The following is a 12,529-nucleotide window of genomic DNA, read 5'->3' as shown; positions in this document are numbered from 1 at the left end:
AAGGAATTTTAACTGAATCACTATGCTGTGCTCCAGAAATTAACACAACATTGTAAATCGACTATATTTAAATTTTAAAAAAAGAGAGAGAGAGAGAGAGAGAAAGGACAAATGAACTTTTATATAAAACAGAAACAGACTCACAGACATAGAATACAGACTTGTGGTTGCCAGGCAGAGCGGGGTGGGAAGGGATAAACTGGGAGTTCAAGATTTGCAGATACTGACTGGTGTGTGTGTATATATATATATATAAATTTATAGTGTATAGCACAGGGAAATATATTCAATATCCTGTAGTAGCTTATGGTGAAAAGAATATGAAAATGAATATATATATATATTCATGTATGACTGAAGCATTGTGCTGTACACCAGAAATTGACACAAAATTGTAAACTGACTGTATCGCAATAAAAAAAAACCTGTGGAGAGACTCTATGGGGCAGCCGGTAGGGGGCAGAATGTAATTGAAGATGGGGTGAGGGAGGGTCTCCCCTACCCAGGATACCTGCAATTTCACCTTTAGAAACAAGGTCTCTTCGGTTTTTAGGCCCCCAGTTAAGATGCATATTTGATCAATTAACCTTCAAAGTGATCTCCGGTGGGGATGGGCTGTCTACAGGACCTGGGGCAGCCTGGGGTCTTGAGGTGGACAGGGAACAGGGGATTGAAAGCAGAGGGTTATCGGGAGGCCAGCAGGTGCCCCTGAGCTTTGTTGAAATATGACCAAATGACTCAGACCCATTAACATTCTGGTCCTAGGACCGGGCCTTCAGTGTTCCTACTTAGTGCGAGAGAGCCTTCTCTTTCATGGACTCCGGGGAAGCCTGAGAATGGAAGGTGGGTGTAGAGAGGCTGTCCTGTACCCATGACAATGGGAGCCTTGATTTCAGTCACAAGATTGCTGCAGGGGGCGGGGCAGAAAAGAAGAAATAAAAATAAATCTTGGTGAAATCACATCCTGGGAACATTGTATCAAAAGCCTTGGCTTTCAAAGCAGAGAAATAAAATGCCAGGCCCAGATAACACAGAGACCAAGTGGCCACAGGGAAACTGGAAGGAAATAATCCCTACAGAATTCATACAGGGCTTTCCCCGAAGACGCTGTTCTGGGGTCCTCCCCCACAGCATTGTGAGTCACCAGCCCCTTATCACCCGAGGGGACACAGAGGGGGGCACAAGAACAGGGACCTCACTGAGACCCCAATCAGCTGAGTAAGACATGATGTGATGTCTGGAAACTCAAAGAAAAGAATGACGGATGAGAGACTTGCGACAAGATGGGTTGGCACCAGAAGGCAGAAAAGCTGCGTACGATCTAGGAGGGTTTCATTTCAGTAGCCACCTGGGGTAAATATCACAGTGGATCTGAAACAGTGTCATTGGGTGGCCACTCACTTCAGCTAGCTGTCCCAGTGACTTGTCAAACAGGACACACCCTTAAAAGGGAAGCCCCCCCCCTTAAAAATGTCTGTCCCTGTTAAGAACCATTCTCCAGGGTGTTATTTTTGTATTCGTTGTGCCTCTTTTCTGTAAGTTTGAAATTACTTCAAAAGAAACAGGGAAAAGCTGAGTTATTCTCTTGGAGGAGTAATTCAACTTCTGAATTGTCAGCCCAATGAAATAAAAAATTTAAATTCCCATACAAGAAAATGTTAGGTGCAAAACATTATCATTACTATCGAAAAACAGAAAATGACGTGTGTCCAAAAATAGGGAAAGAGTCCTGTATTATATGTCAGGATAAGGCAACATTGTGTAGCCATTATGATGATTATATAGAATTATACAGACCATCAAAATCAATCTTAAATTAACTTACCCAAAAGAAGTAGAAAAATTTGTATATGAACTGTGATATGAACTATATAAACATCACGTATGCGTGTGGACAAAGATTGGAGAGAAAATCAAGTGTGGAGCACTGTTGTTTTTGTTGTTTTTTTTCCCCCAATACTTTGAAATTACTTTAGCAAAAAGAGGCTTCCTTGACGTCACACCAGATCCAGGCCGTCAGAAGTTTCTCTTTCTTCGTTTTTTATTTATTTTTATTATTTTTTTAATCTTTATGTGTTTTTTGTGTTCTTTTTTCTTTTTTTGTTTTGTTTTTTTTCTTGTTTTTGTTTTTATTTTTTATTAAAAATTTCTTTCTTTCTTCTTTTTTTAAATTAAAGTATAGTCAGTTTACAATATTGTGTTAAATCTTTTTTTTTTTTTTAAGTGGAGGTACTAGGGGATTGAACCCACCACCTCGTGCATGCTAAGCACGCACTCTACCACTGAGCTACCCCCTCCCCGCCAGCAGTTTCTCTTGTCCAAGACAGTGTGTCAGGAGATTGGGAATTTTCCTGAACCTGTTATGGAAAGTTATGGGGTCATCCACGAGGGTGTTCAAACGCTTCTTGAATATGTCTCATGTTCGGTCAGTTCCTTCCTGGAGAGAAGGAGTTTCTCGGGTTGGCTTCCTGATTTTCTAAAAGAGAACTTTCTGTTCCTGGTCCTAAAACTGTCCCTTTGAGCTCTGAGACATCACCTCTGGTGTCAGCTTTTCAGAAGTCGGCAAATACACACATCTCCACTGTGCTCCCGCGGGTGAGCTGTACCCTCTGTGAGCTGTGCCATCTAGGGTAAGAGCCTGCAGCTGTAAATTAGGAAATTCACCTTTTTTCTCTGGAATCCTTTACCTAACTGCGGCCACTTTGCCAGGATTCCAGAGAAGAGTGATAAACTTGATGATTATTACGTGGCTCAGAGAGGCTAACGTGGGAAGGAGCCGGCTCTTACGCTAATGATAAACTCTGGATGATTTCATAAGCCGTTTCGTAAAGTTTTTATAGCTTCGTTTGTGCCCTGTGGCTCCCCTCAAACAGAAAGCCCTTTGCAGGGAAAAACCTCTCCCTTTCCTTTCTACTTCAAATTTTCTCAAACTGTCTTCATGGTAATATTAGTGTCACACTTGGGGAAAAAAAATCAGTACCAATGATATTTTTTCTTTTAAAAACAATATCACCACACTAAACGTCAGGTAATAAAGGAGGGAGAGAAGGGTATGTGGGAAAACGCTCGTTCTTCTTATTTATTTTTTCTTTAATTGAAGTATAGTTGATTTACAGCGTTGAGTTAGTTTCTGGTGTACAGCATAGTGATTCAGTTATATATATATAATTTTTAAAAAAATTTTTATTGAAGTATAATTGGTTTGGGAAACTATTTTCTGCTCAGTTTTTCTGTAATCTAAAACTTCTCTAAAAACTGTCTATTAATTTTAAAAATATTGACTTATAATGCAAAATATGGCCATTTCTGATCTAAAACAGAGAATATTATATTTATGTATCCATATTCTACCTAAGAACCCAGTTCCTATGGTGTTTTGGCAGAGATGAGTTGTTTTCTGAAACCATCCAGTGCTGTCTACTTATTTCCAGGCAGATCCTTCTACCTAATCAATACCTATAAGGATTCTGTCAGCATTTTAAGGACATCTGTGGTCCATTAAATTCAGGTAAATTGCACTATTCCGGGCCCTTAACTTTATTATTTTTTTAAATTTTTAATTGAATTGTAGTTCATTTACAATGTTAATTTCAGGTGTACAGCAAAGTGATTCAGTTATACATACACATACATATGTATACATTTTCTTTTCAGATTCTTTTCCGTTATATATTATTACAAGAAATGGAATAGAGTTCCCTGTGCTCTACAGTAGGTCTTTGTTGTTTATCTATTTTATATATAGTCACGTGTGTCTGTTCATCCCCAACCCCTGATTTATCTCTCCCTGCCTTTTCCCCTTTGGTAACCATAGTTTGTTTTCTATGTCTGTGAGTCTGTTTCTGTTTTGTAAGTAAGTTCATTTGTGTCATATTTTAGATTCCACATATAAGTGATATCATTTGATATTTGTCTCTCTCTGTCTGACATACTCCACTCAATATGATCATCTCTAGTTCTGTCCATATTGCTAACATTAGTTTATTCTTTTTTATGGCTGAGTAATATTCTGTCATACACACACACACACACACACACACACACACACACACCCCACATCTTCTTTATCCAGTCATCTCCTGATGGACATTTAGGTTGCTTCCATGTCTTGGCTATTGTATATAGTGCTGCTATGAACATTGGGGTGCATGTGTCTTTTTGAATTAGACTTTTCTCCAGATATATGCCCAGGAGTGGGATTGCTGGATTATATGGTAACTCTGTTTTTAGTTTTTTAAGGAACATCCATACTGGTCCCCATAGTGGCTGTACCAAGTTACATTCCCACCAACAGTGTAGGAGGGTTCCCCTTTCCCCACACCCTCTCCAGCATTTATTATTTGTAGACTTTTTAATGATGGCCATTCTGACTGGTGTGAGGTGATACCTCATTGTCATTTTGATTTGCATTTCTCTAATGATTAGCAATATGGAGCACCTTTTCAAGTGCCTGTTGGTCCAGACCCTTAACTTTAAACCTAAGGACACTCAGAAGTGGCTGGTGGGAGTCACCACATAGGTGCCACTGGGTGGTACCTTGTCCTCCTCTATCCAGTGCCACCAAACCTGGCGGCCCTCATTGGAAGGTGGTACTTGATTTGTTTGCTTTCAGCCTTTCTGGTCATTTCCTTTTTGTTTTAAAATAACAGCAGCAGCTATAACCCAAACTAAGTGGACACTTCTCTGTCCCCGAGCTGACCCCAATGTGTCAGGTCCTTGCTGTTCCTGGGACCTACTTCCCGGAGAGAGTCCAACCCCTCCCACCTCCCATGGGATCACCCCGGCACAGTTACACTGGCGAGACTCTCCCGCCTCCGTTCTGGTCACTGATGGGGAAACTGTGTGTGTCTAGGGGAACAGGAACACGCCATTTCCACCGGACTCACTCCCACTGCAGCATCACAAGACCCCCTGTCTGGTGGCCCCCTCTTCCGGAGCCAGACATTTTTGCCCAGTGAATAGGGCTGTGGTGTGGCTTTCCGCAGCTCCCCTCTCCTCCACCCCAGGGAAGTGATGCATCTTTTATGAGATGCTCTTTTCACTCATCCTGACTGAATTGTACATTTTTTTCCTCTGTGAAGGGTTTGTACCAATCCGAACAAGAGATCAGATTTTTTTTTTTCCCTAGCTGCCCTTTATCTGTGGGGCACAGGGTTTCCTGTTTGATTTTTTAGATTGATGGCTTTAATCACATTCCAAAAGTCACTTGTCTTATCTGTGTGGTTCAGGAATGGCTCAGTCCACAGTTTTTATCAGAAATTGAGGGAAACTTCCAGAAAGCAGAGCCCTGAACACACACTTGTTGATCTGAATAATCTGACCTTCCTCTGGTTTGAAAGGAAGACCTCTGTAAGCACCGACCCACCTACCTGTCCCAACCATCACGACTGTAATAGGTCAAGGGCACAGATCCATCCATTCTCAAGTTAGCGTTTGAGGGTTTTGGGCTAAGAGGGAAATTGCTGTGGAAGGTGAAGACATAATTAGATGACCAAACATTTTGGTGCCAACCTTTAAAAAACACACACTTCCCCGAGGGTTAATAGCATAGGAGTGATTATAACTGAAGACTTGGATGACAACGGCTCTAAGATAGTATTTGAAACCAAGGGAGTGGGTGAGCCCCTCAGGAGAGAGTGTTGAGAGGGTCGGGTCTAAGCTTGGATTTAGAACCGGAGTGTAAGGGTTTCTAGCATGTTCAAGGATGCTGTGGGGATGGGCTGTTGGGTCCAGGGATCAGGGATGGGGCAGGGTGAAACTGGAGGGCAGAGGAGATCTGAGGCCCTGGAGACAGGGAACTGGGCTGGCTCTGGGGCAGCATGTAGCCAGGAAGAAAGATGTCTCATTGGGGAATGAAAGGTCACCTGAGTCACCAAGGAAGGGAGAAGCTGCCCCTGAAGGGTGGTGCTGGCAGGGTGGTCCCCAGTGTCACATTCCCGCAGCAGCAATTCCCAGGGATTGCTGAGACTTTGCAGAGGAAATAGAGAAGGAGATTTCAAACAAGGAGATGCCAGATGCTTCCAGGGTGAGTCCACCTGGCAGACACCACGTGATGCTGGTCATCACTAGTTTTATGCAGGGCTCTGTCTTTTATAGGCTCTTCCACAAACTTGATCACATCTATTCTTCACAAATGTGATCGCCTAGGAGTGGGACTGAGACAGTGTCACCCGATTCACAGAGCCAGAGGCAGACAACGGGCCTGTGGCCCCAGAATTGCTCACTGGAATAGGAGGGAGCCCAGCGAGGTCAAGTGAAATAACATCGGGGCTCAGCCGGGACAGCGCACAGCAGAGGGGCTCCGGGCATCTGTCAGTGGGCAGGGAGCGGTCCCACCGCAGCCTCTCCTAGGCGGCAATTCGAATAAGGATTAAATCTGTTGATGTTTTTGTCTGTCTGGCTCCCAGCAGAACCCACACCACATCAGAAGCAGACTTTCACAGTGTGTTGGCCAGAAAGGATGCTGCTGTGGTGGGTTTGCCTGCCAAGAGGCTTCCGGTAGCACACACCACCCCATGCTCCCCGTGGCCCCAAGGCAGAGCCACCTAGCGGGCTCTTGTCACCACAGAGCGGTCCTGTGACAGGGAGTTTATTTTCTCCTGCCTGTCTCCTGCACTGGGGACATTAGAAGACCCCTTCCTCGAGGCTGCAACCAAAGTGGGCCCTCCCACTGGGCCAGGAGCCCCTTGTGACTATAGGTCGTCAGCCAGCCCAGGATGTAGAAGGCAGAGGATGTTGTGGGGTTGGGGGTCAGGGGTGCAGCAGGAGGCAGGTGGGAGGGACAGGCTCACATTCTGAACACATCTGCCCAAAGGCTCCCCAACTGCCTGTATTAGTGCTAACATGGTCTAGAAGTCAAGCTAGGTCCCAGGCCATTCGCCGGGTGCCTCCAAAGCTCTCAGATCAGTTTGCTCATCTGTAAAATGGGAATGAAATCTGACACTGGGCCTTCAGAGAGGTTTTGGAGGCTTGAATGCTCAAGGGTGAGACATTGCTAAGCAAGAATCAGTTAAGTTATGACTCCCTATGGAGAACCTTCATCGAGGGTAGGGTGGGGACAGAGCAGGCAGGGAAGGCAGTGAGTTACCTCTGCACGCTCCATCTGGCAACCCTGCTTCTGGGGTTTTGCTCAGGCGACCCTGGGACCATCCAGCTGTGCAGGATGGGGGCTGACTCTCTGGGGAATGGACGGTTCAGGGAGCAGGGGGGCTGGAAAGATTGACCACATCATTTCTCTTAAGCACCCTGCCTGTCCTAAACAGGAAACGTGCCCAAGTACCAAATCCTAGAAATGATTCAAGGTAAAGCAATAAACAAAAACATATCTGAAGTGGTCCAGTCCAGCTGGGGGATGAACAAAAAGCTAAACACCCTTGTGGATGCCGAATCGAGGAGGGATTTCAATCAAGAGTCTAAACTTCCTCATTTGCAACAGACAGCAGAGGACCGTGACCCCCATCAGCACACAGCAGTACACCCCACTGGCCAGCACATCTCAGCAGCTCGGAAACCTGCATTTTTACTTCCGGCCACGTGAGCTGGTTCACAGAGACACAGTTCTGTGCTTCTGCATCAATCTGTGGGCATCCCACCCTGACCCATGACATGGGGAGGAACATGGCCCCTGGGGTCCTACGACTTGCTGGGGCACAGGTGTCAGTGGCCACTATTGGCCCCAGCAAGTGGACCTTGAAGCAGCCTTGGACAGGGCTCTCTCTAGAACACCATGAAATAAACCTTATCTCTCCAAAGAAATGACTGAGATGAAGATAAATATGGCCACAGGGTAAGGATGCTGCCTGTCTGAAGACAGGCTCAGCCATGACCCTCCACGAAAATAGATCTAGAAAGTCCTGGGCAATTTCGTGCTCGAAGCCATCACCACTTCATGACACACCAATTTGATCTCTGGTTTTCTTTCTTTACAAAATCTGTGTACCCTTCCTGGGACGGAAGCAGGTGCACACAGCTTCCCTGATGCCCTCTGATCTGTGGACTCTGTTTTGCGGTCCCGGGGCATCCTGGGGGCATCCTTAGAAGCACCTGGCAGAGACCAAAGCTTTTCATCATCCAGAGAAACTACTTTCTGTCACCATTTCATTCTGATGTGCTTCTGGGATCCAGGAGACCTTGTCTCAATCAAACAAACCCCATACCTCTACATTCAAGCCACACAACGGGCCCCCCCTCCACGCAGGGATAGGAAGACTGACGAAATGTGCCTCCTTTATTTATGGGTTTACTCTTTCGCCTCTCGAATGTTGGCTGGATTCCTGCTTTGTGCCCAGCAGGGTGGGACCTGCTGGGGACATTGAGGCAGATGACCTCCGCTCTCAGGCAGCTGACAGTCCAGAGAAGGGAGACAAGAGTGTCCAAGAGAAGATGCTGGCAGATTCTCTGTGCAATGCAAATGGTACAGGGCCAGTGGGGTCTTGGTCGTGATGACACAACACTGTCACTGCAGCGTGAGGACAGCTGTGCGTGTCAGCTGGGGAGTGGGGCCATGTTCTGATTCAGCCTGATTCACTGAGTAGGGTGACGAGGTGGGTTTGGCCCATAAGCTGCAGTTTGGGGTCCGGCACTTAGGATGGAATAGGCCTCGTGGGGGAGGCCTCGCTGTGCTGAGCTGATCAAGGAGTCTGAATGTGCTGTGTGGGCTGGGCTGGGGGCAGCATGGCTGGAAAGGAAGGCACGTGGTGGAGCAAAGGCCCTGTGGTCAGTACCGCATGGGACCTTCAGGAGCCACAACCCAGTGGTGTGACTAGACCGGGGGGAAATGGGAGCCAGATAGGAGGCTAGGGAAGGGGCGAGCCCTCAGGGAGGCTCAGAGCCCCACCAAAGACTTGATCTTGGTCCTCAGGGCAGAAGGGAAGAGGAGCAGACAGGCACAAGGTGTCTGCATTCAGCACTATTTCAGATTGTTAACATAGGCAATCTCACTTTAATTCTCACAAAATACGTGAGGTTGGCGTTATTAATCCCATTTGGTGGTGCAAACACTTGCTCAAAACGTCACCGCTTCCCTTAAGCGGCAGACGTGTTTGGTGCCAGGCCCCTGGCCCGCTCTCCGCTGCCTGTCATGGGACCTGAGCCCTGAAGACCCCTCCTTCCCTTGTCTCACGCCTTGGCCTCCCCTGCCAGCAGGAAAGGGTTAAAGAATGCCGGGATTTCTGAGTTGGAAGAAAGTTAAACCATGGCTGGTTGGGGGTGGGTGGGAAGGGGCGCTGACTGGTCAGGCAGGGGAATCCTACACAGCTGGCTGGGAGCCTGGTACCCTGCGGGGAGGGCGTGTCCCTGTGCCCTTCCGAGCCCGCAGGTCCTGGGGTCTGAAGTGAGAGGAATTCCAGGGGTTCCTGCGTGAAGTCATCCCCCCCGCCCAGCTCCTCCTTGGGCCTCATTTCCATGGTTGCTTTGTTGGCGAACATTTGGGTTCTCTGTGTCCACGCTGTGAAAGCGAGAGCGAATGGCATTTGGTGGGCACTCACCCGTGGTCGCATTTAATAATGAACATCAAAGTGTATCATTTATACAAATGCCTTTTATTTGGTTCTTCACATTGGCTCCACACCAAGACCTACAGAGATTTGCCCTTTACAGAGATCTGGCTCCTGGCTGCTCCAGGCGTGGACTTAGCAACAGGAGAGTTTCCAGCTCCTCCCAAGACCTGCTAAATCAGAATCTTAATTCTAATAAGATCTCTAGGTGATTCATACGCCCTTTTAGGTTTAAGAAACACTGGGAATATGATTTTGCAACCGTACCCAGAAATGGTCGCTAATTCCATTTCAATTCTTAAGTCACCTCTAAAGCGCTGTTCTTTATATGTTATGAATCCAGCTTTATTCTGATTCTTGAAAACATTATCTGCCCCACCCCTACCTCTCCCGCTTCCTTGTTCTTTTCCCTGCAAGTACCTGCCCCGCACCTGCTTCTAGGGGCCCTGGTGGTTGGGTGGGTGGACTTCGAACAGTGATAGTGGTTGGGTGGGTAAGAAGGAAGTGAGAGCAGAAAAATTGTAAAGTGACACGTTTGAGAGTCAGAGCCAAATGCCTCAGCCCTGATTTCCCATCTTACGTACAGTATGTATATCGTGTGTCCTACTTCTCCATTCTTTTGCCATTAGAGGTTTAGAGCAAGGGTAAGGTTACTCTTCCAAGGCCACACGACTAATCAAGTGGTGAGGGATGGGACAAGGGTCCCCTGGTGGTAGCACTGTCCCTGGAAAGACAGCAGAAACCCCACTCCCCTGAGCCCTGGGCCCTGGGCCCAGCCAGCGCTCTCTCTCGCACAGAAGGCAAGCTTCTGCCTTGCTGGCAGTGGCACCTTCTGCATGGCTGCTGCCTGGAGTGGAGGAAAGCAGACCAGCTTCAGTCAATGTGCTTGTTTTGAATCTTAGTTCCATAATTCGCCAGCAGTGTGGTCCTTGGGTGAGATACACACTCTCTGAGCCTGTTCCTTGTTTGTAAAACCTGGGGCAATATTCACTCTGCAGACCATGAGTTGCCATTCTATTGTCGCCTTGCTCAAGAACCTTCATTGGCTCCCTACTACCGATGGACGAAAGTGCAGACTCTTTAGAAAGGGCCTCTCCTGTCTAGTCCTCACCTCGCCTTTCCAGTCTTGTGTCCTAAGTATCCTTTAAGTGAAGGTGTGCTAAGAAATCTGATTTTCTCATTTCTAACTTATATGAGTATTATTTCTTCTAACATATGTAGAGTAGTTCAATGATTTGTTAAGAGTGCTAGTTGATTAAAGGAATTAAGCCACTTAAATTGATGCCTTCTCTGATGCTGACTATGAATTTTTGTTATTTTTATCTATTAACAAAGAGTATTTCCTATTTCAAAAAATCTATACTTCCTTTTTCTATTAAAATAACCTTGAGGTTATTATTGCTAAAAGTGTATTTATAGTTTAATCTAAATTTGATTTCCCTTAACTGACTGTCCAGGTGGAGTTGGCCTCTCTCCCTTACTAACAGATCTTCTCACGATATTGCAACATAGATGACTTCATTCTTTTAATTGTTCGTGGAATTGTTGGTCTAGTTACAGAATTTTAAACTGATAAGATTTAGTCGTCTCATTCTGGTTAATTTCTGATGCCAAAAGATGTAAGTTTCAATCTTTGCTAACTTTTACAGTTACTTTGATTGTTTGCCATTTTCTTAAAACACATTCTTAAAATCCCCAGTATTTTTTCACTTCTTTAAGTGAACATGAATGTTTGAGGAAATGTTAGCATAGTTTAATTAGACGTAGGAAAGGACTAGGGTGAGTTCAGGGTAATCAGGTGTCCCCCAAACCACCCCCAAGTCACTTGGGGGCTTGGACTGAGTTACAATTTATTCATGCAACTTACAGTCTTACAGTCTGTTCCTGTGTTCTGACCCACCTCCTGTAATAGTTCCGATAAAATACATCAGATTCTAGATGGTGGGTTTTTCATTGAGGTTGTGTATGAGTGCTTTATAGATTGCTTTTTGGTAATAGATTGTTTTTATTAAATATCAAATCCTCCTTTGAACTATTTAACCATGGAGACATTCATAAACCACATACGCTGAATGAGAGAATGTAGCTCCTTTGTTCTTAACTCAAACGCTGCACCTTTTCCTGACAGTTTTATGATTAATCTTGTACTTACTTTTGTACTCAGCCAAGACTTTGCTGATATAAAGGTAACTAAGCTAAGGTTTATCGGACAATCAATTATAGGACAGATTCTCAGAGAGAGTCAACAACCGCACATTCTTTGAGTTTTAAGCCATTACTAAAAAATGCTTTGTCTGTGTTAGTCTAGAGTGAAGCATTGTGAAGTCTAATTCTCATCAGGGTCTTGACTTAGTCTCTAAAAATCAATTTCATAAATCACCAATTTGCAAGCCCAGAGGTTATAATTTATTCTGTCGGTAGATACTAAAACCATTAGGCCAAAGATTGTGAGTGAAGCAACATATGTTCGTGACACCATCCACAAATTAATTATGAATTGCAAAGAGAAAATTTATCTTTATAATGGAGAGATCTGATGGTCCCCACTTTAATCAGATGATGAAAATTAACTAGTCACAAATAGTTGGACAACCTGACTGTATGAGCCTCTTAATGGGATGGGAAAAGCATATGACGGCCCCCATGAAGTCTTGTCCAAAATGGCTGACCTGGGGGATGGTAGAGCTCAGTGGCAGAGCACCGGGTTAGCATGCACAAGGTCCCAGGTTCAATCCCCGGTACCTCCATTAAATAAGTAAATAAACCTAATGACCTTCTCCCTCCAGAAAAAACAAACAAACAAACAAAATGTATGACCTGAGTCTACCAAGGCTGTAAATCTAACTTCCTGTTCACGGGAAGCACGGGGGAGAAGGGGGAACAAGTTAAATGACAGTAAGAGACCAGTTAGACAAATCTAGGCAGATCACACTGTGGAACTTTCCACAAGACAAGTGTCCTGGACTCATCAAGAAGTCAAGGTCATTCAGGCAAAAAAAGGGGGTGAGGAGACTGCTGGTCTGGAAAAGACTGAA

This window comes from Camelus ferus, chromosome 26 (genome assembly GCF_009834535.1).
Source record: "Camelus ferus isolate YT-003-E chromosome 26, BCGSAC_Cfer_1.0, whole genome shotgun sequence".
In the NCBI taxonomy this organism is placed as follows: Eukaryota; Metazoa; Chordata; class Mammalia; order Artiodactyla; family Camelidae; genus Camelus; species Camelus ferus.
This window is presented reverse-complemented; position numbering follows the sequence as displayed.